At 42.6% G+C, this 24,399-nt stretch overlaps 1 long non-coding RNA gene across 1 annotated transcript in view; it reads right to left on the bottom strand.

Annotated features, from left to right (window-relative positions):
• Nucleotides 1-9,137: 9,137 nt before the first annotated feature.
• Nucleotides 9,138-24,399, bottom strand: part of LOC123942488 — a 158,138-nt gene continuing 142,876 nt past the window's right edge. Inside the window, exons 4-5 of the long non-coding RNA XR_006818429.1 lie at nt 9,390-9,463; nt 9,138-9,270 (exon numbers count right to left, since the gene is read on the bottom strand). This is a non-coding gene — a long non-coding RNA (uncharacterized LOC123942488). The remainder of the gene's footprint in view (nt 9,271-9,389; nt 9,464-24,399) is intronic.

Genomic DNA, 24,399 nt, shown 5'->3' with positions numbered 1-24,399 from the left:
CTTGTTCTTCAAAGAGCTTTGCAAGATCGGTTTCTGTAAGTTGGCTTGCTGTGGTGGCTTAGTTTCTTCGCCTGTGGAAAGGATACTTTGTGTGGCACTCTCAGAGGGAGATGGTTAGAAGCGGACATTATAATTCAGCATTGGTCGGTGTGAATTGGGTGTTCTTTCACATGAGGGGAGAAGGAGAATAATAACAAACAGATATGGTAATCTTGTTACAGAAGATCCAGACCAACAGACTCAGTCTCTATTAAGATTTAATTTAAGAGGGGAAAAAAAGTTTTGATCAAAATAAATAAGGGATTTAAACTACAGTATAACATAGTTGGGCAAAGTGAAACAAAAGTTTGTATCTATGGAGATTTTTTAAGATTTTATTTATTTATCTGAGAAAGAGAATGAGAGAGAGAGCATGAGAAGGAGGAGGGTCAGAGGGAGAAGCAGACTCCCCACTGAGCAGAGAGCCTGATGCAGGACTCGATCCCAGGACTCCAGGATCATGACCTGAACAGAAGGCAGTCGCCCAACAAACTGAGCCACCCAGGTACCCTCTATGGAGATTATTTAAGTAGTATATGAAAGATATAGAATCTATTTCTCTGTAGTTTTAAATGGATTCTTATTCCATTAATGTGAATGTAACTAAATAATAGCAGGAGGAATTCCTAGGGATACTTTTAACATAATTATTTCAGTAAGGTAGTTTAAAGTATTAAAAGTAATTCAAAACTATATTCATATTTCAATAATTTCAAAAGAATATGGTTGTTTCTAATTGCATAGGATTTGTTATTGCAGTACTAAAGAATATTTATATTTATGTTGTACTAAAATAGTTTTAAACTATGATTTAACTGTTTTTGTTAGCCATTAAGGTAGTGCAATGGGTCTGATAAGAAATTACTTATATGTACTGAGCTCTAAATATCCACATATTGGACAATCCCTTTCCACCAAACACCACTCAGCATTCAACTGTTGTCTCTACCATCTCAGTTAGAAAGGTGTAAGGATTTCTACAGCAGGTTCGAAATATACATATTTCTGGGTTAAACCAGCTAAAATCAGGGGCTGCCCTGACCTAAGGAGGAAGACCTGTGAATTTCAACCTTTGGGTCTTTAGCCACCTTTATTTTACAAAACAATTAAGCTTAAAAGAAATACTGATTTTTATAGTTAGCATGCATTACTTTGGTAAAAAGGATTAAATAAATAAATGTGCAAAAAATATATTAAAGTAGTATCAAAATGCTCAGCAATCAGATTTCACTGGCTCATCTATCTTTCCAGTCTCACTATTTTGCCTTCTACCTCCACGTAGGTTCCCAGCCATTCTTGCTGGTCTCCCCTGTAAGGAACTTTCTAGCCTTCCCAGATTGCACAGGCATCTCCCACCCACGACATAGCTCACACTGGCTCCTCTCTCTAGAAGTTCATCCCATCCTTTTCCTAATGAAATCACACTCATCCTCCAACACCCAGCCCAGCATCACATCTTCTGTCATGTTCCCTTTGACCTCTCCTGTGGCCAGGCAACCAGAGACAACAGAGCATATCACCCCTGCCCTATGTCCCCAAGTTCTAGGATCCTATTTCTCTTGCAGCACTTTTCCCATGCCAGACTCCTTAAAACCAAGTCCATTTTTCATTTCTATTTCTTTCCCAGGATCTCCCCTAAAGGATAGAACATAAGTACTCTCAAAAAATAAGGTTAAAATGTGATAAAAAGCATCAAGCTTACCTCTTCCAGTCACTACTCAAGAGTATCACAGAACATTTTTGCCAGAAATATCAAAGTATTATTGCTGTTTCTAAACTTTTAATGCACTCTAATAATTAGAAATGCTATAAATATATAATTAATAATAGTAAAAACAACTATTTGATAACACTGAAAATAAAAACAAGCAAAACTTTCAAGAAAAAAATGAGTATAAATGAGTAGTTCACATGCCTATAAAAAGTTGAATTTTTACCCCATAAATTCACATATGATAAAATTAGGAGTTGCCTGCCTTTGAAAGAGAATTGTTGTGAAAGATCAGGAAAGTAAATAAGATATTTACAGGTTTGGTTTTTTTAATAAGGCACTGTTACATAGCAAACTGGGAAGGAGACCTAAGGCTTCCATCTTACAATTCAGCCCTCTTTTTCACAAAGAGATTTTGCAGTTAGTTCCCATATAAATGTAGAGTTTGTGGCAGATCAGTCTTGTTTTTAGGGATAACAGTAGGACCATGTCTACACATTGACCAGCTAAAGCTGGGGAAGGGGGAGAATGGAAGAATTCAGTAAAATTAATCAGCTTCTGATTACTATCTGAATGTAATGGTTTTTGAAACTTGTCTGTGTGGGATTGGCTCAGTCCATGCATTACGAATAATGTCTCTCTGCTGTCTTTGTTCATTTTTTAAGTGCACTTAGCATCATGAGGGCTCTTGTTGTCTCAGATGTGTCTCTTAGTTCATGCTATTCCCCCCACTAGTAACGACTTCCTTTCCTAAAGAAACCTTCATACATTATATTGTATCTGAAGATTTCCACGCTTTTCCCTCAAAACGTAGTTCTCCCCACTATGATGGTTAATTTTATGTGTCACCTTGGCTAGGCCATGGTATCCTCATGATCAATCAAACATCAGTCTAGATGTCCCTGTGAAGGTATTTCTCAGATGGAATAACATTAAGGCAGTAGGCTGGAGTAAAGCAGACTGTCCTCCAAAATGTGAGTGGGTCTCATCCAATCAGCTGAAGGCCTAAAGAGGAAAAAGGCCAACCTCCTTCCAGGAAGAGAGAATATAATCAGGGAGATTATTTTAAAGTAAGACGTGGATGATAGGGTGCCTGGGTGGCTCAGTTGTTAAGCCGTTGCCTTCGGCTCAGGTCATGATCCCAGGGTCCTGGGATGGAGGCCCACATTGAGCTTCCTGCTCAGTGGGAGGACTGCTTCTCCCTCTCCTGCTCCCACTGCTTGTGTTCTCTCTCTTTCTCTCTCTGTCATATAAATAAATAAAATCTTTTAAAAGAAATCTTTAAAAAAAAAAAAAAAAGATGTCCAGAATATGACAGATATGGTCCTACCATATCCTGAGTCAGTCAGACCACTTTTGAAGTGGGTGTTCTGTCTTGGTCTGAGGGGTTATTCCAGGAGGTCTGGAGTTGGCTTGAGCTGTTTTGCTAAAGTAAGAGATGTACCGACGCAGCACTGACCCCAGGTCAAGACGGTGACATGTGCTGAATGATAGTGTTGCTTTGTAAACATGAGTCCAAGGAAAATTTCAGAGTGGTTTTACCAGCTTGTCAACATTGTTTATGGATAATGCTGAGATTGATGATGTGTACCTGGTCTTGATGACAGCCTAGTAGGCTTTGTCCTTTATCTGGGTATACCACAAGAAACATGCCTATGTGACCAGCAAGGCAGAAGAAACCCAGTCCAGAATTTGTGCTGAGCTCTCTGGTTCCGAAGTGTCCTTCACACACCTTGCTGATTTCAGCTCCAAGAAGAAAGCCAGTCTAGAATGGACTTCAGGGAAGAAAGATAATTCGAGCCTGGCCTAGACTGTCCAACTCTTCAGTGTGAGACACCCTTGGGTTGTCATGGGTATCTTTATTTTGTTGCTATCCTGTATTGCTATCTGGGGTTCTGTGAGTCTTCTTTAGCAATCCAACTCTGTGGTTGTCACCATTACCACACCTGGGAAGTAAATTTTAATAGGAATTGAACCCAAAATGTGAACCCCGTGTCATACTGTGAAAAGTTGAAAGAAGTAGAAAGGCTTCATTTGGAGAAAAAAGAAATCTGAAGAACTGTAAAATGTAATAGGGTTTTGTCTATGCCTCTTTCAACTCTACGATTGCATTAATTTTCACAGATCTCTGGAAGGCAAAACAGTGCAGTAGAAGGATATTACGGAGAGGCATTTAAATATGAGAATGAATGAATCTAACAATGTTGGGGCTGTTTTACGTGGAATGGGCTTCTTTGTAAGTTTGAAAGTTGCTTGTCTCTAGAAGATTTAAGAGCCTAGATGGTAATAGTTCAATAGTTAAATTAGACGTGATATTTTCTACATTCTCATTTTCAATGCTAATATGTTATAATTCTTAAGAGTTTTGTGAGTATAGATAAGAGGAGTCCCTATTACAGTGACATCAAAATTCATTAGCTTTATTCATGGTCCCTTTAAAAAGTCATCTTTATTCTGGAGGTCTGAATTCATCGTGCACTGGACGGGGTATGCTACAACCCCCTCTCGCCTTCCAGCAAAAGCAAGCGTCTAAGATTCAACTTAGAATCTTCTTTAAAAAAAAAAATCAAAACTTTATTTTTTCACGGATTTCCTTGTGATTAAAACAAGAATGTCAAAAAAGTAACTGTAACTGAGAATTAGCATTCCCTCTGGGCTGGCTGTTGAGAGCCACAATGATGCATCCAGGAAACAAACAAAATGGGAGTGCTGGGCACATGCCCCGGGAACTGGGGGGAAAAACTGAGGTGTCTTCAAGGAAAACTCACCTTTGCATGTCCCATCTAGGGCCCCGAGATACCAGCTTGGTCCCATGAGGAGCACACCAGATAGAGGCTTGCGGGTCCAAGCACAGACTGGCAGATAAGAGGTTCAAAACCAGACAACTGTAATGCAGACCGAGGCTTCCTGGAGCGCGAGGTGCTCTGACCTCACGCCCAGTGCCGTGGTCCAGGCTGCTGCTGATGTGGCGGCGGGGGCCGGAGGTCCCGGATCAGCTTCAGCTCCTCATCCGGACCGTTCCTGGGGGTGGGTGGAGAAGCAAACAGCAACCCGACTCTGAGTCACTGCAGACCGAGGGCATTTGGAAGAGCCGAGTCCAAAGGGGGAGGGCAGAGAAGATTATGGGACCTAAAATAAGGCCACGACGCAGGAATCCTCCACACGGCGGAATGGATCTGGGGAGGGACAAGACTCTTGGAAAGGAGAAGAGCCTTTACTGCGGGCGGATGCTGGGCGGCGTGGGACGGAGGGCTCAGGTGCAGAGCGAGTTCCGGCCGCGAACGCCCACATCCCCGCCCCTGGGCTCAGAACCCGTCAAGTCCTGGGCGTTTCTCCTCAAAACAACCTCTGAATAAAATACAGTTGACCTCATAGGTTCCCTTTTCCTCCGAAAAGGTAGCATCTAGTCCAGGCGGGTGTTGAGAAGCCTCTCTGGCCCAGCTCCAGGGCAGGTCACAGGAAGCCTGAGAAGGAGCAGGCAGCCAGGCCCCCGACTCAGGCACCTCTGTGGGGCGCGGGCTCACACTTCATAAACAACCGGAGAGGAAAACTTTCCTCATCTCATTTAAGCTAGTGAGGTGTATATAGCTTTAACAGATCCAGGACACTTATCTCAAGCTGAGAGTGTGGTTTCATGGCAATAATTTGTTTAAAGTGTTGCTGATTGCTTCCTATTTCTCCCTGTTAATGACTTTTGCACCTTTCCACTGTTCCTTTTACACAGGCTGCTCCGGCAATTACCCTACGGGAGGCTGTTTGGACAACACAGGGCCCTTTCGACAGGCTGCTGGGAACCACACTGGACACTCCCAAGATCTGAAAGGTCTCTTTCATGCAGATTCTTCCCTTTTTTTGGAGAAAAGGGTTTGTTTGGTTTTTTAAACTTCTGTCAATTCATTGGTCCCTCCCAATTACTACTGCTCCTGTAGTGTGTATATTCAGAATGCAGCTGAGCAAAGGTAATTTGCTGTTCATAAATTTTCTGGTGGCTGAAACCAGCTTGAGAGAAGTGGAGCGGCGTGCCTGGGTTTGGACGGTAGAACGGTACATGTCCTTTAGGCTGGAAGTCTCATGTGGAATGTCTTGGAAAACACGTTCGTGGTCAGAGGGTCATTTGAGAGCCTTCTAATCTTCATGTTGTTTTTTAAAATTTAATTTTATTTATTTATTTGACAGAGAGAGAGATCACAAGTAGGCAGAGAGCAAGGGTAGGGGGGTGGGGGAAGCAGGCTCCCTGCTGAGCAGAGAGCCCAATGCTGGGCTCGATCCCAGGACCCTGAGATCATGACTTGAGCCAAAGGCAGAGGCTTAACCCACTGAGCCACTCAGGCACCCCTAATCTTTCCGTTTTAAAGGAACTCATGCTTGTAAAATTTGGCAAAGTATATTCCTCCCCATTGGCAATGGTTTCAAGTTTGAATGGGAAGGGGCTCTTTCCATATTTCATGGAGAAAAGTAAAGAGCGTGTTCCTCAAGTCACCAGCAAAGATAATGGATGAACACGCCAGAGAGTAAGGGGCACACGGCAAACTACCGCCACTGTGTTCTGCCTGTTTTCTTCTCTTTCGGTTGCAACCCATCTGTTCTTCCCATTTAGTCACCTTCTCCCAGCCATCGCTGTTTTCGCTGCCCTTCGCCCTTCATTTTAATGCCACCAGAGGTGGGGCAGGCTGGGGATCAGGGAACCGGAGCAACAGCAAACACCCCAGGCTGCTCAGGTTCAAGTATTTGGTTCCACTGACCAAGTCTGCTGTTTCAGCCCAAAGATGAACGTGATTGAGGAACAGAATAGAGATCCAAGATACTGCACGTGCGTCAGCACCACTCTGACAGTCCAGGCTCTGAATCACGAGTGCTTTAATCCCACAGTGGCAAACCCACCTAAGGAGAGGGACACCTGAAACCAGACCAGGAAATATTTGTGCAGGCGGCAGGGAACTTGATCCACCCTGCTTTCCTCAGTCACTAAGATTCTCATTAACAACGAGGATAAGTCCTAACACCAAAAACAAGTGTTCCCTACCTCCCGGGTCAATCATCCCAAAACACTACATGGGAGAGTGTACCAGGGCTGTCATCCTGAGATTCCTTTCTATATTTTTTGGTTCACTTTCAGGAAAGTCTTGTCCTCAGGGTCCAACACTTTCCTGCTACTGCATCCTTGCTGTTTAGGAAGGAAAATAATGTGGACAGCCTCAGTCTCTGGAGAAGCTGATGACCTCGGTTCACTTCAGAGTCATGCAAGAATCAACCTCATCCTGTATATGTTTCATTCATTCATTCATTCTTCCAGTAAACAAACATACTTGTAGGTGGTGAGTGGGTGGGACAATAAGCACAGTAAGTAAATTACCTCATACATTAGAGGGCAGTAAGCGATATGGAAGGATTAAATAGGGTTAGTGGGTGGAGAAGGAAGTGGTAGCACAAATAGGGTCATCGAAGTGGATCATATGAAGAAGGAGATGTTTGAGCCAAGTCCTAAGGAAGGGGAGAGAGTTTCCAAGCAGACATCCAGGACAGAGCATTAAGACTGAGCTAGAGCAAGCAAACGCCCTATGACAAGAGCATGCCTGATGTGATCCGGAAGCAACAAGGAACCCACCAGGGTGGGATCTGACTAAGCAGGGGAGAGGAGTAGGCAATGAGGTCAGAAAGGTGACAACAGCTTTATTGACTCTTGTATGGACTTGGAATTTTCTTCAAAGCAAAGCGGAGGGTCATTTAAAAGAGTCTGAGTAGATACGTGCAGTAACCTAACTTCCATTTTCAATGCATCTCTCTGGCTGTCCTGCTGAGAATAGACTGGGCACGTGTGTGTGCATGCACTTGCCTGTGTGCACATGTATGTGTGTGTGTTTGCGTGCATTGGAGGGTGGGTGGAGGAGGGAGCAAGAGGAGTTAGGAGGCCGCTTCATCCAAGCAGGAGACGTGGGCAGCTCCTCCAGAGTGGCAGCAGTGGAGGTGTACAAAGGACTCGGAGTCTGGAAAGATTCTGAAAGTAGAGCCAGCAAGAGCTCTGACAGATGGGTCAGACACTTTTTTTTTTTTTTTTATTCAAGTACCAGTCTGATCACACATGGTCCAAGAACCCTCAAATAATAAGCCACATATAAACAGATGTTAAAGTTTGGTCGTCAAACCAAGAGCGTAAACGGAGTCAAGGATGACAGGGTCTGTTAACCTGAGCAGCCGTGAAGACGGAGTTCCTGTCACCTGAGATGAGGTGGCACCGGGGAGCAGAAGTCAGACTGAAGTTTCGTATAAGATACATTTCGTTTAAAAGATTCTTATCATTTATTAACGATTACAATATATTACAAAAACCTCATATGCTCTCCTATGATTTTACAGATTGTAAACATTGAGATTTACACTTTTTACATGTCTAGAAAAGCCAAAAAGTGCTCAAGAAGATTAAAGCTGAAAAGCAGCCGAGGATCTGCAGACAGTGATTCTGTGCACTAATCTTATCAGTGAGTTAGGAAAGCATGCTATCTTTTTTGGAGGAAACCACTGGATGTTAGACAAACTCCTTACTTAGGGAAATTGACCAGCTTGTTCTGATGGATGTGATTTCTTTATCCCACCTGTCCCCCTGCCAGCCTCACACAGGATATCCTGTGCACAGAGCTTGGTAGAGATAAGGCAATGCATCAAGGCTCACAGTTGTGGCTCCTTGGGAAAGCTGCCAGAAGCTGCCAGATCCAGAGCACAGATCAGAAAAATGGGGCTTTCCCCCCAAACTCATTATTTCCATTCCAAAATAGTCCACACTTATGCTTAAAGTAGTAGGAGCAAGAAGGCTTCATGACTGGATGAAGCACAGTTTCTCATGGTTAAATATAAAGGAAGTGTCTGGAAACTCAAGGAAGCACTCTGTGGGGTAGAGTGCCACTGCAAGAAGGATGGAACAAAGAAAATTATTAGCTGCTCTGTCCCTTCGGCACACTAGTTTACTCTTAACCAGACCTGGAAATTAAGTGTGGATTGGTACTGCCCAGGGAAGAAACTCACTGAAAATTCTGATGGTCCCCACTGTGTGTTATTCCAAGACAAAGGACCCACAGAGTTAATATTTTTCTCTGTTCTTCTCTTTGGAACAGTGGCTCCAATAAAATAATGAATTCTTATTGACTAAAGAAGAAACTAACGACTGTTTGGCTCCAGAGATCAATAAGTTATTAGATAAAACATGTGGATCAGTAAATGACTTTAAGAAGAGAACTAACATGAGCATAGCACAAGGTATAGAGATGTTGAATCATTATGTTGTACACTGGAAACTAATGTAACATTGTATGTCAACTATATCAAATAAAAGAACCAAAATTTTTAAAAAAGAAGAGACTTAACAATCATGTGGCTCAAAGAGCAAAGAAATTTATTCCTGTCGTATGTAACAACTCCAAAGTCAGAATTTCATGCCAGCAGGCAACTCTGATCCTTGTGGCCACTCAGGAACCCAGGCTGATGGTAGTTCTGCCATCTTGCAAATGAGGTATTCAGGGTCACGATTCCTGGAGAAAGGGGGAACAAGTTGAAGTTCAAGGTCAGGGAGTTCCTCTTAAGCAAGCAAAGCAGAAATTGTACACTTCCTCTCTGCCCACATTTCGTTGGCAAGAGTCAAGATACATACCCAACATTTGCTACAGAGAATCCTGAAGAATGCAGTCCTGACAGGGTACTCACATGCAGGTTGTAGCTCTGTTGCTGTGGAAGAAGACAAGAGCACAGTTTGGAAGGAAAATTAGCTTCCACCCCAATAGCATTCTTGACTTGAGGTGGACTGGGGAATCCGCTCTGAGCTACAGGGAAGGGAAGACATTTGTCTGAAGAAAGCCATGCTCTGTATAACTGGCCTCATGAATACCCTACCACTCTGACTCTCCTAACCTAAGTAGAACTATACAAAGGGCAGACATTCCCTGAAATTCTCTAAGGAGAGAGTTCAGATTATCAGGGAGTTCAAGAACCTCACCTTGAACCCAGTCTCAGACCCTGGTATCCCAGGATTCCAATTTATTTGGACACTTGACCAGTATCAATGTGCATAGCCTGGGTAGCCAAAATAAATTCTTTAGATGTAGCTGGAGAAACAACACACACACACACACACACACACAATAGCAAACTACTAACATCTCCCTTGAAAAGTTGCTATTTTTAAGATTTTTTAAAAATTTATTTATCTGACAGACATAGATCACAAGTAGGCAGAGAGACAGGCAGAGAGAGGAGGAAGCAGGCTCCCTGCGGAGCACAGAGCCTGATGCGGGGCTTGATCCCAGGACCCTGAAATCATGACCTGAGCCGAAGACAGAGGCTTTAACCCACTGAGCCACCCAGGCGCTTGAAAAGTTGCTATTTTTGTACCACTTAACCACACAACAGGTCACTTGCCCATGTACTGTGGTTTAGAGAAGGCTCTAGTTCAACCAACAGTCTGAGAATGACCCAGGTTAGCAAAACACTTAGTCCCTTTACCAGAGAACTGATGAACTTGGGATCATTGCTAATTGTTACTGTGTGCTTACTGCCTGCTAGAGTTCAGTGTCTATCAGCTCATCCTGACTGTCAGAGCCGTCCTATAAATCTTTATGAAGATGTGGAAACTGACCCTCCGAGAAGATAGTTAACGTGCCTAGGATCTCCTAAGTAATGAGTGATTGAGCCAGAATTTGAACAGACATCCTGACTGTAAAATCTCCATTCTTTCCCCTGTACTATGCTGCCTCCAATGATGCCAGGGATAATTTGCATTTGAGTCAGATGGGAAGACCAAAGTGGACATGGTAAGTGGGAATCATCTCGTGGTGCAGAGGTTATAGTATCCTGTGGCCCTGCAAAGTAGACTTGAGAAGAAACGAGAGTGTTCCTCCAGTCCCTGCTGTCTGATCTAGCGTCAGCTTCCGCACGTGGTCATGAGTGCCGCCGAGCTGAGCGTCCTCATGCAGAGGCTGGGCAAACATTTGTCTGAGTCTCTTGCAACAAGAAATAAGTTCAGTGACTTCTAACGTCCCTTCCAGTTCTGTGGTTCCTGTACTTCAAATGTACACGACCTCCTTTTATTTCCTTTAAAAACTTTTTGCTTACTTAGAATAATAGGAAGTTCTGGTTGTAGAGACTTAGATAACTCATGATCTGCTTTCTGAGCCCATTTTAAGTCCTGTCAATGATCATAAAACATAATTTAGAAAGTCCTGTGAATGATTGTAGAACATAATTTAGAAAGTCTTGTCAATGATCGTAGAACATAATTTAGAAACAGTAGAGCATATAGGTTGAGAGTTTTTTCTTGCAGTCAGATCACTGGGTCACTGACTCCAAAACTGACTGGGTCGCTTCCGCTCTGCAGGCTTCAGCTTCCTCAACTGTAAAAGGGAGGAATCCAGTCTCTCATACCGTGTTAGTGTTATCTCATGGAATGTGATTTACAAAATTCCTAGCATACCCCTGGGACAGAGTAAGAGCTCAGTAAGCCTCACCAACACTTGCTATTTTCTGGTTTTGTTGATTGTAGCCATCCTAATGGCACAAGATGGCATTTCATTATGATTTAGATTTGCATTTCCCGAATGGTGAGTGATGTTGAGCAGCTTTTCATGTGCTTGCTGGCCATCTGGATGTCTTCTTTGGAGAAATGTCTATTCAAATCCTCTGTCCATTTGTAATCAGACTGGAGTTTTTGTTGTTGTTGTTTACTTAAAGGAGTTCTTTATATATTCTAGATTTTAACTTCTTATCAGACTTATGATTTTTGCAATACCTTCTCCCAATATATGGGTGGCCTTTTCAGTCTGTGAACTGTGCCCCAATATTCAGAAGTTTCCACATTTAGACAGATGCCGTCTGTCCGATTTATCTCTTTTTTCTCTTGTTGCCTGTACTTTGGGTGTCATATCCTTGCATAAACGGATATTTTCTGCATTGGGCTAGTAAGACAAGAGTCACTACCTCTTCCACAGACTGTCTGGGAACCTAAAACCTCCACCTCAAACATACCCAAGGGAGCTTTGCGGAACTGAGAGTAAATAAACAGAGAGAACCTTGTTGCAGGAACACTGCCGAGGCTACTAGGCATAACATTGGAACCCCTTGTTTGTTTATTTGGCCGCCTGTGCGTGGAATCCAGGGGGCCCTGAGATGCTGGGCCTCTGCTCGAGGAGGGCCACAGCTCGGCCCTGTTTGCCATCACCAGCCGGACAGGCAGCCTCTGTGGTGGGTCACGTGTCGGTGAGTAATCACTAAGAAAAGCAATTCTCTGAAGGGCTGGTCCACACGTCAGGCCCAGGATGCATCACACGGACATGTGGATGCCTTTGTGTGTGTGTGTGTGCATTTTAAGCACCTATTAAGATCTGTCAAACATGATCACGTGTCTCTAAGTGCCTGGGCCCGCTGTGTGCACACATATGCAACTGTTCACTCGTACCCGCTGGTAACTTATTAAACGTGTTCTGTGGCATTTCGTGTTATCTTAGTTACCTAAGCAAGCAACTAAAATGTTGAAAGAATTTTTTTGCCCCTTTGGCCCACTCTCAGGATTCCAGTAAACATTTTTAGATTCATACACACAAAACTCTCTCCGGCCACTCACGGTGCCAAATTAGAATTCCGAACCTAGAGGTGGGTAGCACACTCACTGAGCTGTCAGACGTCTCTAGGGGATTTTGTTTATTCGTTGCCCATGCTCTGACTTGCATTTCAAACAACCCATTGTGTCTAGCACTGCTTCTCTTAATTTTTAATCCTGTGGATATTTCAAGGGGAATTTAATCCATCTGGTTCTGATTCATTTACACTTAACTCATCAAAGTGGTACTTTGCCATTGACGTTTGATGTCCAGAATGCCTTGTGGGTTTTTAGGTCATTATGAAGATTCCCGCCCCCCTCCCCCTGCCTCTCCCTCTGCCCCTTCTGCAGCACCGGTCATAATCAAGAGGTTATATTTTATTTACCTGACATTTTTTCAAATAATCAGAAATGTGTACTTGACCAAAGGTCAATGCCTTCAGCCCTCTGTAGTCATGAGGAGTGTGATAAAGTGTAAGGCCCTGGGTGGCAGGTTGCTGGAGGCTGCGTGTGCTCAGCGGGGCCTGGTGGCTCAGAAGGCAAGGCCACACACTCCACGCTGTCCCCTGGCTTGGGGTCTGTGTGCGCAGTGGCTGTCCCTAGGCGCTGGGAACAGTTCTCTGAAACCTCTTTCATCTAGCGCTCACGCACATGACGCCACAGCACTCCTGTGCCCGTAGCACACACAGACATAAACGGGCCCCAAGACAAAGCTTTTTCATCACGCATGCAGTCCCGTTATCATCACTTTAAAACAAGCTCTTAACTCAATAAAGCCCTGCTCTATCAGGAGAACAACATTGCTCATGTTCTTCCAAATTCCACCAACAGAAAATTTTCTACCATCATCTATCATCATGTTCTCAAGGCTTGGAGCTTCTCTAAGTCTTTCAAAGATGACCACAGAATGTTGTTGTTTTTTTCCCTCCTAAAGAATATCTTAAAGATTAGAGCTTAAATATGTCTCATGATAAGAAAATTCAGCCTGTTATTTTTTAAAAATGGTACAGAATTTGAGCATTGGAAGGGGTCTTTTTAAAACCATGTAATCTTTAGGGGTGCCTGGCAGGCTCAGTTGGTTAAATGACCTGCTCTCAATTTCAGCTCAGGGTCCTGATCTCAGGGTTGTGAGGTCGAGCCCGGAGTCGGGCTCCGTGCTGGATGTGGAGCCTGTTGTCTAAGATTCTCTCTCTCCCTCTCCTCTGCTCCCCTCTTTAAAAGAGAATCACGTTATCTGTAAAATGTCAACTACCCATAAATCTCCATATAGTAACTTACTCATTTTATTTCCGTGTTTCTTTTTTCTTTTAAATATGCAGTAACATGTGGTCATGGCCTCAGTTGGCTTCTCCATTCACCAGTCACTCAAAAGTACTTATTGACCACCTACATTGTGTTAGGCACTCTGCTAGACCCCGAGGCTTTCTCTGCAAGAAAGCAAGACATCCTTGTCAGAGCTACACATCCATTCCCTGCCTACTGAAGGCTAACAGCTCAGAGTCCTCTACTGTGTCCTGTGAACCAGCTTCATGTGCATGTACATTGGGACAAAGCAAAGAAGTAAAGGGCTGCCTGCTCATCACAAATGCTTCTTGCTTTCTCTTAAAAATGGTCTCCTAAGGGGTGCCTGGGTGGATCACTCGGTTAGGTGTCTGGCTCCTGGTTCTGGCACAGGTAGTGATCTCAGGGTTGTGAGATGGAGTCTGGCATCAGGCAGAGCCTGCTTAAGGTTCTCACATCCTCTCCCCCTGCCCCTCCTGCACCCACACACATATGCTCTCTCTCTCTCTTAAAAAAAAAAAAAAAAAAGTCTCCTATTCTTAAAACCCTTTTCCTTTTGCAACATCACACCCTGAAGGCATGAATAATTGCATAAACTTTAGCATTCCAGATATCCCCGTGCATCGTTACATCTCAACCCTCTGCGGGTTGAAGGTTTCACTGGTGCTTTTACTTATTCATGTGAATGTGGTATTCTTACAAGTGAGCTGGTGATCCATTACCAGCAATTCTGCCCTTGTAGTATTTAATTTTATCAGTTAATAGAAATAGAAAGCTTTATCTTGAGCAGATTTTTGCTCGCTTTTCCAGCTCCCTTAACCACTACGTTTTACCATCACACCAGAAAGGAAAGGTCTTCAGGCTACTGATTCATATTGCAGTGAGGTCATCTGAATTTTTTGAACTTTGAATAGGAATCATACTAGGAAAAAGAATGAGCCTCGCTCAAACCTCACAAGCTGAGAGCTTATCTTACGAGGACACAGGCTCGCCAGTGGGTGGAGGAGATGACCATTGCTGCCTTTTTTTTCCCCTTCTCCACTGGACTTAGGCAGATGTGGTTAGTCACTGTGCAAGCAAGCATGTGGAAATGTGAGTATTCATGTTTACGTGTGGTTGCCAGATCTAAATCAGCCAGGCAGTAATTTCTCTGGGAGCCCAGTGTGGGCACTAAATTTTGCACTCACTCACCAAAAGGGTACATATGCCCCTTAATCTGTCTTCCTGCAGGAGGGTTCCCCTGGCACCACCAAGCCTGCACTTGGGGCCAACCTCTCCCCAGAGGTCCTTCCCGTGAGTTACAGTCTGCAGCATGGGGGCTGAATAGAAAACAGCCTTCGGCGACTCCACTGGAAGGGCTGACCGGAATTCAACCCAATGTTGAGAATGGCAGGAAAGCTTCTATTATTCTACTTCATTCTATCTGCTGGGAGGCAGGGCGGCGCCTGGAGTCTGACTGAGCTTAACTCATTTCCCTGGATTTCCGAGTCTCAGCCCCAGTGCGTCCTACAGCTGAATATCTCACTCCTGAGGCTCACTACACTTCCTGATATAGGATGCACTTGCCTGTCTCCTGGTGACCTTAGACGCTAATAAAGAAGTCATAATATGACCTAGACAAGACTTGCAAGCCAACCGGAATGCAAATGATTGACGGGAGTGCTTTCGGTTATCTCTGTTTGTCCTGGCAGGCTGGCGTGGCTCTTTTCGCTCTGGGGGTGGGAGTGGGAGGCTTACAATGTAGCACAGCACACAGAGTACCCTGGCGGAGCTTAACGCCGAGGTGTGGCCAGAGAAACTCCGCTGCAGACCAGGAGCCCACAGGCACTAGCCACGATTTCTGCTCTCTTTCCCCCAGCTGGCTTGAAGGAGAGCTAGGGCGCATCGGAAACAATTCTCGAGTGTGAATTGTCTCCTGTTCCGGGCATGCGGCTAGAGGAGCGAATTCTCTCACTGACTTTTTGCCCTGCTGACAGCTTTGGCCATCTCTGCTTGCCTTCTCTCAAATGTTATCAAAGTGATGAACATGTCTGCAGGACGGTTGCAATTCACAGTTCCATCCTTTCTTTTATATTTCTTCTACAATAAGTGCTCTGGTGCATAATGCGGAGCTGTGAGGAAGCTATCTCCTCGAATCACAAATCAGGGCTGGGGAGATAGCTGGCTGGCGTCATCTCCTGTGTCTGCTGGTTGTCATGGTCCCGTGTGTTTAAGCTTGAAATCTTCTTTCTTGAGAAAGGCATTTTATACTTTCATTATTCCTCTCTCTGTCAATGTCATACACTTACATTCAGAGGGTGAACTTACATCAAACTGGACAGAGAGGCAGGCTGCCCACCCTTTTGTATTTGGAAGGGGTCCACTGAAGAGTCTGCAAGCCGAGAGTTCTTGTGAAAGCAGCCCTGGAAGTTTCCTTCTGCCATCCTGAATCACAGATGGCCGAAGGTGATCTATTGCAGCGTGATCAAGAATTGCCAGCCTATGTGAGCAAAAGCGAATGGAGTACGAGTCCTCCATTGGGGGTTGGAGAGCCAGACTACGAGGGCATGGTTATTCCCTGTGATAGCAGCCTCCAGCAGGAGAGGGTGGCTTCTGTGTTAGCCTATCGTGAGTCTGTGACTTGCTGAGCCCTCCCTGGATGTATTTATAAGTTTATCTGAATTTACTACATCGTGGAGTAACAAGCATTCGATTTTAATATGTACTATGTGTCAGTTTTTCTTTTATTCATTTTATCATTATCTTTGGCCATTTTGCAATGTACATCTGGATATGGCGATTTGATGATCAAGTTATTTTAAAAGTTCCCTTCAAGATTTTGCATATTTCCAATGTATTTCCCTTAATACTTACATATCTATACCTATGTTGAAGAATTCTACCACTTCTTTTTTTAATTAACATATAATGTATTATTTGGTTCAGGGGTACAGGTCTGTGGTTCATCAGTCTTACACAATTCACAGCACTCACCATAGCACAAACCCTCCCCAGTGTCCATCCCCCAGCCACCATAAGAGTCTCTTACGGTTTGTCTCACTCTCTGGTTTCATCTTGTTTAATTTTTCTCTCCTTTCTCCTATGATCCTCTGTCTTCTCATATCAGTGAGATCATATGATAATTGTCTTTCTCTGATTGACTTATTTCGCTTAGCATAATACCCTCTAGTCCCATCCACATCGTTGCAAATGGCAAGAGTTCATTTCTTTTGATGGCTGCATAGTATTCCATTGTATATAAATATATACCACACCTTCTTTATCATTCATCTGTTGATGGACATCTAGGCTCTTTCCATAGTTTGGCTATTAAGGACATTGGTGCTATAAACATTCACTTCCTTTTAATTTATTCAGTTAAATTCAGATTTAACTAATGCTTTTGAGTTCCCACTATATGGTGGGCACCGTATTCGATTCTTCTTCATCATCATCATCCCTGATATTTATTATGTGCTTATTGCATACTAGGCATTGTTGAAATACTTGATATAAATTATCTCATTTAATTCTTACAATAATTCTATGAGAAGTTTTCTCTCACTTACCAGGAATAACTTTATGGATTTATGTTGTGATCCTTCCTCTACAGATAACAGTTCTAAGGTTCAGAAAATTTTAAGCACCTCACATAAGGGCAAGGACCAAAAACTAAATGCAGAAGACCCACATCCATCTAGAGCATCCCATTTAGCTGTATTGCATAAATCCATAGAAAACTAGTTTTGGTCCTATTGGATGCTTGCCTCATCTTGCCAGTCCCTAGAGCTGGGTTGTTTCTGTTTTTATGTTTATTTCTTAAACTAAGTTTCTGCATTCTTTCTTCTATTGGTCTGTTGTAGATGGATAATGACACATAGGGAAGTTAACCTGATGGAGTCTGCGAATATACTGTAAGTGTAGAAAAGCAGATCCAGCCATCAAATTCACAATGTGGTATAAACATACTTTCTCATCAACCAGAAGGTTGCCATTTCCATGTTCTATACAAATAAAAAATATAAAACCACGGATGGTAGTGAGGGAAATCACTTTAATGCATTTGCTGTGTGTGGTTACTCTTATTTTGGTTATGGAAATGTTATAACATATTAGTGATCTTCTATTGAGAGGAAATTCTCCATAAAATAATCTGGAGCTAGAAACTGAAGTGAATTCTAAAATTATTTAAATATGTGCATGTTCAAAGGGCTGCTTCTTTTATTTTCCTTTAAATTCATGCCCATTTCTTTAATCCTTTCTTCCAAAGACTTATTTTCCATCCTTAAAATCACCTTTGAAGACCCTCCAAGTTCTCTGTTTTTCCCAAGTTGTGAAGCCCAGAATGAGCACAACTTCCCATCACTGAGTAAGACATGACGGCTAAGGATTCATCCTCTTGTATTATAAATTCCCCGTATTGTGCTAAAAAAAAAAAAAAAAATCACCGTATTCTACCATGTTGCCTCTTTACAAAAAAAAAAAAAAGTAATTTCCAGATTTTTTTTTTTTTTTAACATAGGTTAAAATGTGTAAGTGCATGTCTGGTTTTCTTTTTGAATTAGACTCTTGCCTTTCGCCCTTAATCTCAAACCAAGGTTGGTTTTGGTTTTGCCTGCTGCTTAGTTCAGAGGCATTTATATAATTTGTGCTTGCTCTGTTCCTTTAGCCCAGACTCTCATTTTAAACATGATCTCTGAATCATAACCTGTGGAATAAATATTTCCCCAGAATAACACAGTGACCCTTAATAGGGATTGTAATAGCCCAGTCCCCAAATGGAGGTGGTGCAGGTTTTCCCATGGAAGTAACATTGTCTGCAAAACGCTATGCCACCTGTTTTTAAATCGACAAGCAACAAATTTGGTGTCATTTGCAGATGAGAAAGCTGGGCTTGATGATTGCTTCAGTCACAGAGCCAGTCCTGCCTCAATTCTGCTCTATCTAGAGGGAGGAAGGCAGAGACTATAAACACACACAATTCCTACAGCTTCTATGTGCAACAAAGAGAGAGGGAGGGGCTCTTGACTTCATGCCAGGTGGCTCACTACTCCCTTATCAATGAAAATCACCCCTGAATCTTCAAGAGCTTGTTTTCTTCAGACACAGAGTTTAGTCTTGTTTGTCTTTTAAAAAAAAATATCCACATCAGGTAGAAACCCAAAGTTCTCTTGTAACCATGTCACAGAAATATTTCCTGGTGATTTCTAACAGTTATTTGTCCCTAGATATACTTTTCCCTAGTGTTTCAACAGATATTAATTGAAATGCTAAGCTACATTTTTAGCTATCCTTACATGCATTGATAATTAATAAATCAATTTCTACTTTTGACTTCTTTTTTTAAAAAGATTTTTATTTACTTTTTTGACAGAGAGATCACTAGTAGGCAGAGAGGCAGACAGAGAGGGGAAGCAGGTTCCCCACTGAGCAGAGAGCCTGATGTGGGGCTCAATCCCAGGACCCTGAGATCATGACCTGAGCCAAAGGCAGAGGCTTTAACCCACTAAGCCACCCAGGGGCCCCTACTTTTGACTTCTTAAATGTATGTGAAATATTTGTATGTTTCTGGTCTTTGTTATATAAGTTACAGAGATGAGTCTATTAAACTATGATAAAGTACAATTATTTCAGTTTTGGCCATAAAGCTTATTCCAAGAATAGAGATGTCTTACAGGCCGTTACCATGTATACCTATGAAATGAAAATCTTTTTTCTATTTTCACATGTTACTAAAGCGAAAGTTGAATCTGTCGTTTGCAGTTTTTGTAAATGCTTGATTTTTGTGGCATTTGTTTCAGACTATGGTTCATGAAAAGTGTACATTCTTTTTCCAGGTAGAGAGGAGTTTGATGACATTTTATTCCCCCCAAAGCTTACTAATCTCAGCAATAAGAATTTCATATTTTTCCAGCAAAATCTAAGATGTTTGACCTCAAAGAAACTTTAGAGAGATTATCTATATCAGTATCAGTCAGAACCTTGGGGTTCCTCAATCATACCTGAGGACAGAGGTAAGAAAAAAAAAGTCAAGGGTAGGCTGAGATGGGGGAGTGTGGGAATGGTCATGGACCCAATTGAGCAGCTCCACCTCTGATCTGGTTTACACACTGGACTTCTGTTTAAGATTACATCTAAAGAAAGATCCATGTGCTACCAGGAATATGAAAAATATTGCTAATAATAAAAAAGATGTGAGGGGCACCTGGGTGGCTCAGTGGGTTAAGCCGCTGCCTTCGGCTCAGGTCATGATCTCAGGGTCCTGGGATCGAGTCCCGCATGGGGCTCTCTGCTCAGCAGGGAGCCTGCTTCCCTCTCTCTCTCTCTCTGCCTGCCTCTCTGCCTACTTGTGATCTCTCTGTCAAATAAATAAATAAAATCTTTAAAAAAAAAATAAAAAATAAAAATAAAAAAGATGTGAAATCCAATGGCCAAATACCTAAATTTTATAAGCAGGGAAACAAGTTCAGAGAGAAGAAACAATTTGTTCAAAGGAACTAATAAAAAAAAATAAAAAAGGGCTACATTAATGATTCGTAAGCTTAAAAGGCTATGTTCAATTTAATCGACATTTATTAAAGGCCAACAAAACGTCAGGCACTCTGCTAGGCCTCCAGGGAATAAAAAGAAACCAACAAAAAAAATATTGTCCAAGGTGGAAACCTCATAAAAAATGCTAAAACCAAAACCACTGAAGATCATCCAAACTAATGTACTTGTTTTAGAGTTTGGCACTCTTCTTAAAACACATTTCAAGGGGCGCCTGGGTGGCTCAGTGGGTTAAGCCTCTGTTAAGGCTCAAGTCATGATCCCAGGATCCTGGGATCGAGTCCCACATCAGGCTCTCTGCTCAGTGGGGAGCCTGCTCCCCCTGACCCCCGCCTGCCTCTCTGCCTACTTGTGATCTCCATCTGTCAAATAAATGAATAAAACCTTAAAAAAAAAAAACCACACACATTTCAAGTAAATGGCAGAATCAGGACATGAATCTGACTCTTCCTACCTCAGTTATAATCCATTTTCCTCTATACCAGTATGCCTCAAATTTGGTTCATGAATGCTTAGTCTCTCGGGAGAGGCTCCACGTGAAAAATCCAACTGAACAATTGCATTTTAAAGGTTCTGAGAAGTCTTATAGTAAAAAAATGTGCTTGGATAAGACAGTCTCAAAAATTATTACCATAGAATACTACTCAGGTCATATATGTTTACATCCCAAAGAACATGACTGGTGAAATTCTGCACTATAACTCTCCTCCCCTAGACTTTACTAGATTTGAAACTGAACTATAGTAGAATCTTTTTTTAAAAACCCACATTTCCAGGGTGCCTGGGTGGCTCATTCAGTAAGCATCTGCCTTTGTCTCAGGTCATGATCTCAGGGTCCTGGGATCGAGCCCCACATCGGGCTCTCTGCTCAGTGGGGAGCCTGCTTTTCCCTCTCCTACTTCCCCTGCTTGTGTTTCCTCCCTCACTGTGTCTTTCTCTGTAAAATAAATACATAAAATCTTTAAGAAAACAAAAAAATCCACACATTTCCATGGTTTACATAAAAATGGAGCTTCAGAAAATGTGATCTCAGTGTGTATCAGATCAGATGGACTCTTGTGTAAACATATTGTGTTTGCATGTTACAGAAACATTATGCACATATGTCCAAATAAGTGTGAATTAAGTGTAATATACAAAGTGCTAACAATGTATTGTTTGGGTCTTACTCTCAGTTCATACTTGGTCATATTCATCATGAGAAACTCAATGTGTATTTATTTTCTTCCTAAATATAACATATGCAGAAAAGTCATTGGAAATGTTGAATTGATTTAAGTAATAAAAGGAGTTGTGAACACATTCTCACCCTGTTTTCAGAGATAAAATGAGTTTTCTGTAAAATGAGAACCCAGTTGTTTTTCTTATAAAACACATATATCCTGGTGCGTTTTGTTTTGGTGAGAATGATAAAAGTAAAGAGGAATAAATAGCAAAATTTCCCCCCAAATTACCACGTAAGGTGCACCAACCCAAAACCATACTATAAATCTTGGGAAAGAACCTGTTCTTGCAAGATTTACTGACCAATTTTTCAAGATCAAAAGTGTTTATATAGGGTCACAAAATCTTGGATCTTTTCCCAGGCTAAAGCTCCAACACTTCTGAGGTTGGCCCATCATTAATATTTACAGTGTTTTTGACATTTCATGGGAAGGACTCAGGGGTCTTTGTGATAGGCAGGCTTCTTACTATAATGGAGCGCCAGACCCATTTGCTGTGTGTGAGAGACAGTCCGGCGGCACTGGTCTTTTGTATCAGGAAGGCAATGATTTGTAGGTACCATGAGCTTGTTTTACTTTGTCAGCTTTGTTAGTTGAGAAATATCACTGGGGACCCTTTAGTACCTAGAGGGCTGTGTTGCTCACCTGATACACACTCCTCGCAAAGTGATTTGAGTCCTGTGTTGAGGTGATAGTCTTTCCTACAGTATAATATTTCCTTATAGAAAACTTTTAGAAACAGGCTCCCAAGTAGGCTGATTCTCTTCATCCTTTGTAATAAGGCCTGACAAGGTGCCTTACACTTCGGAGGCCTTGACAGTAAGAATTTTCAACGAATTAATGCATTTACCAAGTTGGAACATGTAAGATAGAGTAGATTGGGAGCTCTCTGGTAACATAGCTCTAATGATCCATTTACCCACTGTGATTTATTTTTGTACTCCAAAGTCTGGTCATTATGCTTCTAAAGGTTGCATAATTATTGTACTTTCATTGCCAACAGCAGTAATAAGATAAAGCCTAGGTGTTTTTTTACCCACCAAATCAGGATTCTCCTCCAAAATCATCATGGGTCTTTGCCCCCTGTAAGAGACCCATTTTCCCAGATAAGGAGGGATCATGCCTACAATATTTATGCTCAAGATCCTCCAGTCTCAGAGGTATTTGTGTGCGATCTGGTGTAGGAAACTGTTACGTACAGCAGCGAGGGATGAGATATGGATCCTGCTTTCAGAGAGCTTGAGTCTCATCGTAGAATTAAGACAAAGACAAATGCAGGCAGTGGCACTTAGCAGTGACCAGCTAGTGGTATCTGAAGGCACTATGGTTGGAGGAGAGGTCTGGATGCTCGTATTGACCAAAAAGAGAGGACGGATAATCGTGTCTCCATCCCTCATATACATACAACGGGGAATATAAACAAGACTATCCTCACTCAGTCGAGGCTCAGCACCGGTCTCCCAGCTTCTTGCCACTCTAGCCTCACTGTCATCCTTCCTGAGGCACGTGTCTTTCTCCTCTGTCATCCTCAGCAGTGTCCAAGCCTTCACCTACTTCTTTTCCTATCCCAGCTTAGGCTGACTCTTTAGAGAAGCTTGGGCTTTCACTTCCCAGAGTTCCACAGCAGCATTCAAAAGAGGCCAGTGCATCTGGAGAATAGAAGCGAGTACACCCATAACCCCAGACCCACTGCGGTTCTCGTCCCCCTGTTGGTCGCCATGACTATTAATGTGGTTGGTGATTTACAGCTTGCAGTCCTGTGACATGGGCTGAAGCTATAGGCAAAGCAGCTCCCAGGCAACCTGGGGACAGCTCACAGCCCTGAAACACAGAAGGTGGTAACCCAGAGCTACTCGTCTGGGAGTCCAACCTTTGCAGAATATGCTCTGTGAGGCAAGGCTGCCAGGTGAAGGGAATAATTACAAGCGGCTGCCTAACCGCCATGACAATAGAAACTCAACCCAAGTGCTTTCAGGTAATTGCCAGCCCTGGGCCTGGCTGCCTTCCATGGGCCCCACAGCACACAGCACATATGAAGTGGATGTCTTATATAGCAAGTCGCAGCAGCACAGCTGTTTGCACTAGAACTTAACCCAGGTATGCCAGACAGCTGTGCCAAAACATGCCTTTCTGTTTCATTAACACAACAACACATATTTAAAAAAAAAAAAAACAAAAACCATTTGACCATGACTGCTGGTTTCAGTTGCTTCTCAAGAACTGGTTCTTTAATTCAATTTAATAAAATGTTTTTGAGTTCCAACTATGTGTTTGACACTTGGAAATAAAAAGGTATAGGCCATGACTCAAGGACATCACCTGAGCCCTTAGGCAACATCTTATCTAGTACAGACACACACACACTAATGTTATAATTCAATGATAGGTACAAAATTAGAAATAAATATTAACAAAATGGTGATACAGAAAAGAGAATGGTTATTTCCAACTAGGGTAGTCATGTATGGCTTCTCAAAGGTGATGTTATTTGAAATGGACTTTGTAGGCTAAATAGAAATTCTCTAGGTAGAAAAGACAGACAAAACATCATCCACTAAATATGAAAACGTGACAAATGATGGGAGAGACATGAACGGATTAGATGTATTGAGGGTAAATCTTGAGCAGATAAATTTGGGTCAGCAGTTCCTGCTTATAGAGCCCTGGGTGCCAAGCTTGGAACAGCTCCCCATGCAGCATTCCCGGGAGCCTTTAAATGGTGTAATACAGGGAGTCACATGATCAGGTTTGTTTTCTAAAATCTCACTCTAGCAGCCCCTTCAAGGAGGAGACTCAAGGAAGACTCAAGGAAAATATTGCTCAAAGAAAAGCAATTGCAGTAGTCAGTTGAAGACTCAGGGAAGAGACTATTGCAATCGTCCAGGCAAGGGGAAATGAGGGCCTGGCCTGAGGAAGGAACCATTCTGCTGGCTGGGCTTTGTAGCACTTTGTATAGCCGTGCTAGGAAACTAATGCAATTATCATTCAAGTTTAAGCGTTTTGTGTATGTATATCTCTGCGTGTGGAAAAGCTCTCTCTGA

The sequence above is a fragment of the Meles meles genome, chromosome 5 (genome assembly GCF_922984935.1).
Source record: "Meles meles chromosome 5, mMelMel3.1 paternal haplotype, whole genome shotgun sequence".
NCBI classification, from domain to species: domain Eukaryota; kingdom Metazoa; phylum Chordata; class Mammalia; order Carnivora; family Mustelidae; genus Meles; species Meles meles.
Note: the sequence above shows the minus strand (reverse complement) of the source record. Positions and strands in the feature narration are given on the sequence as shown.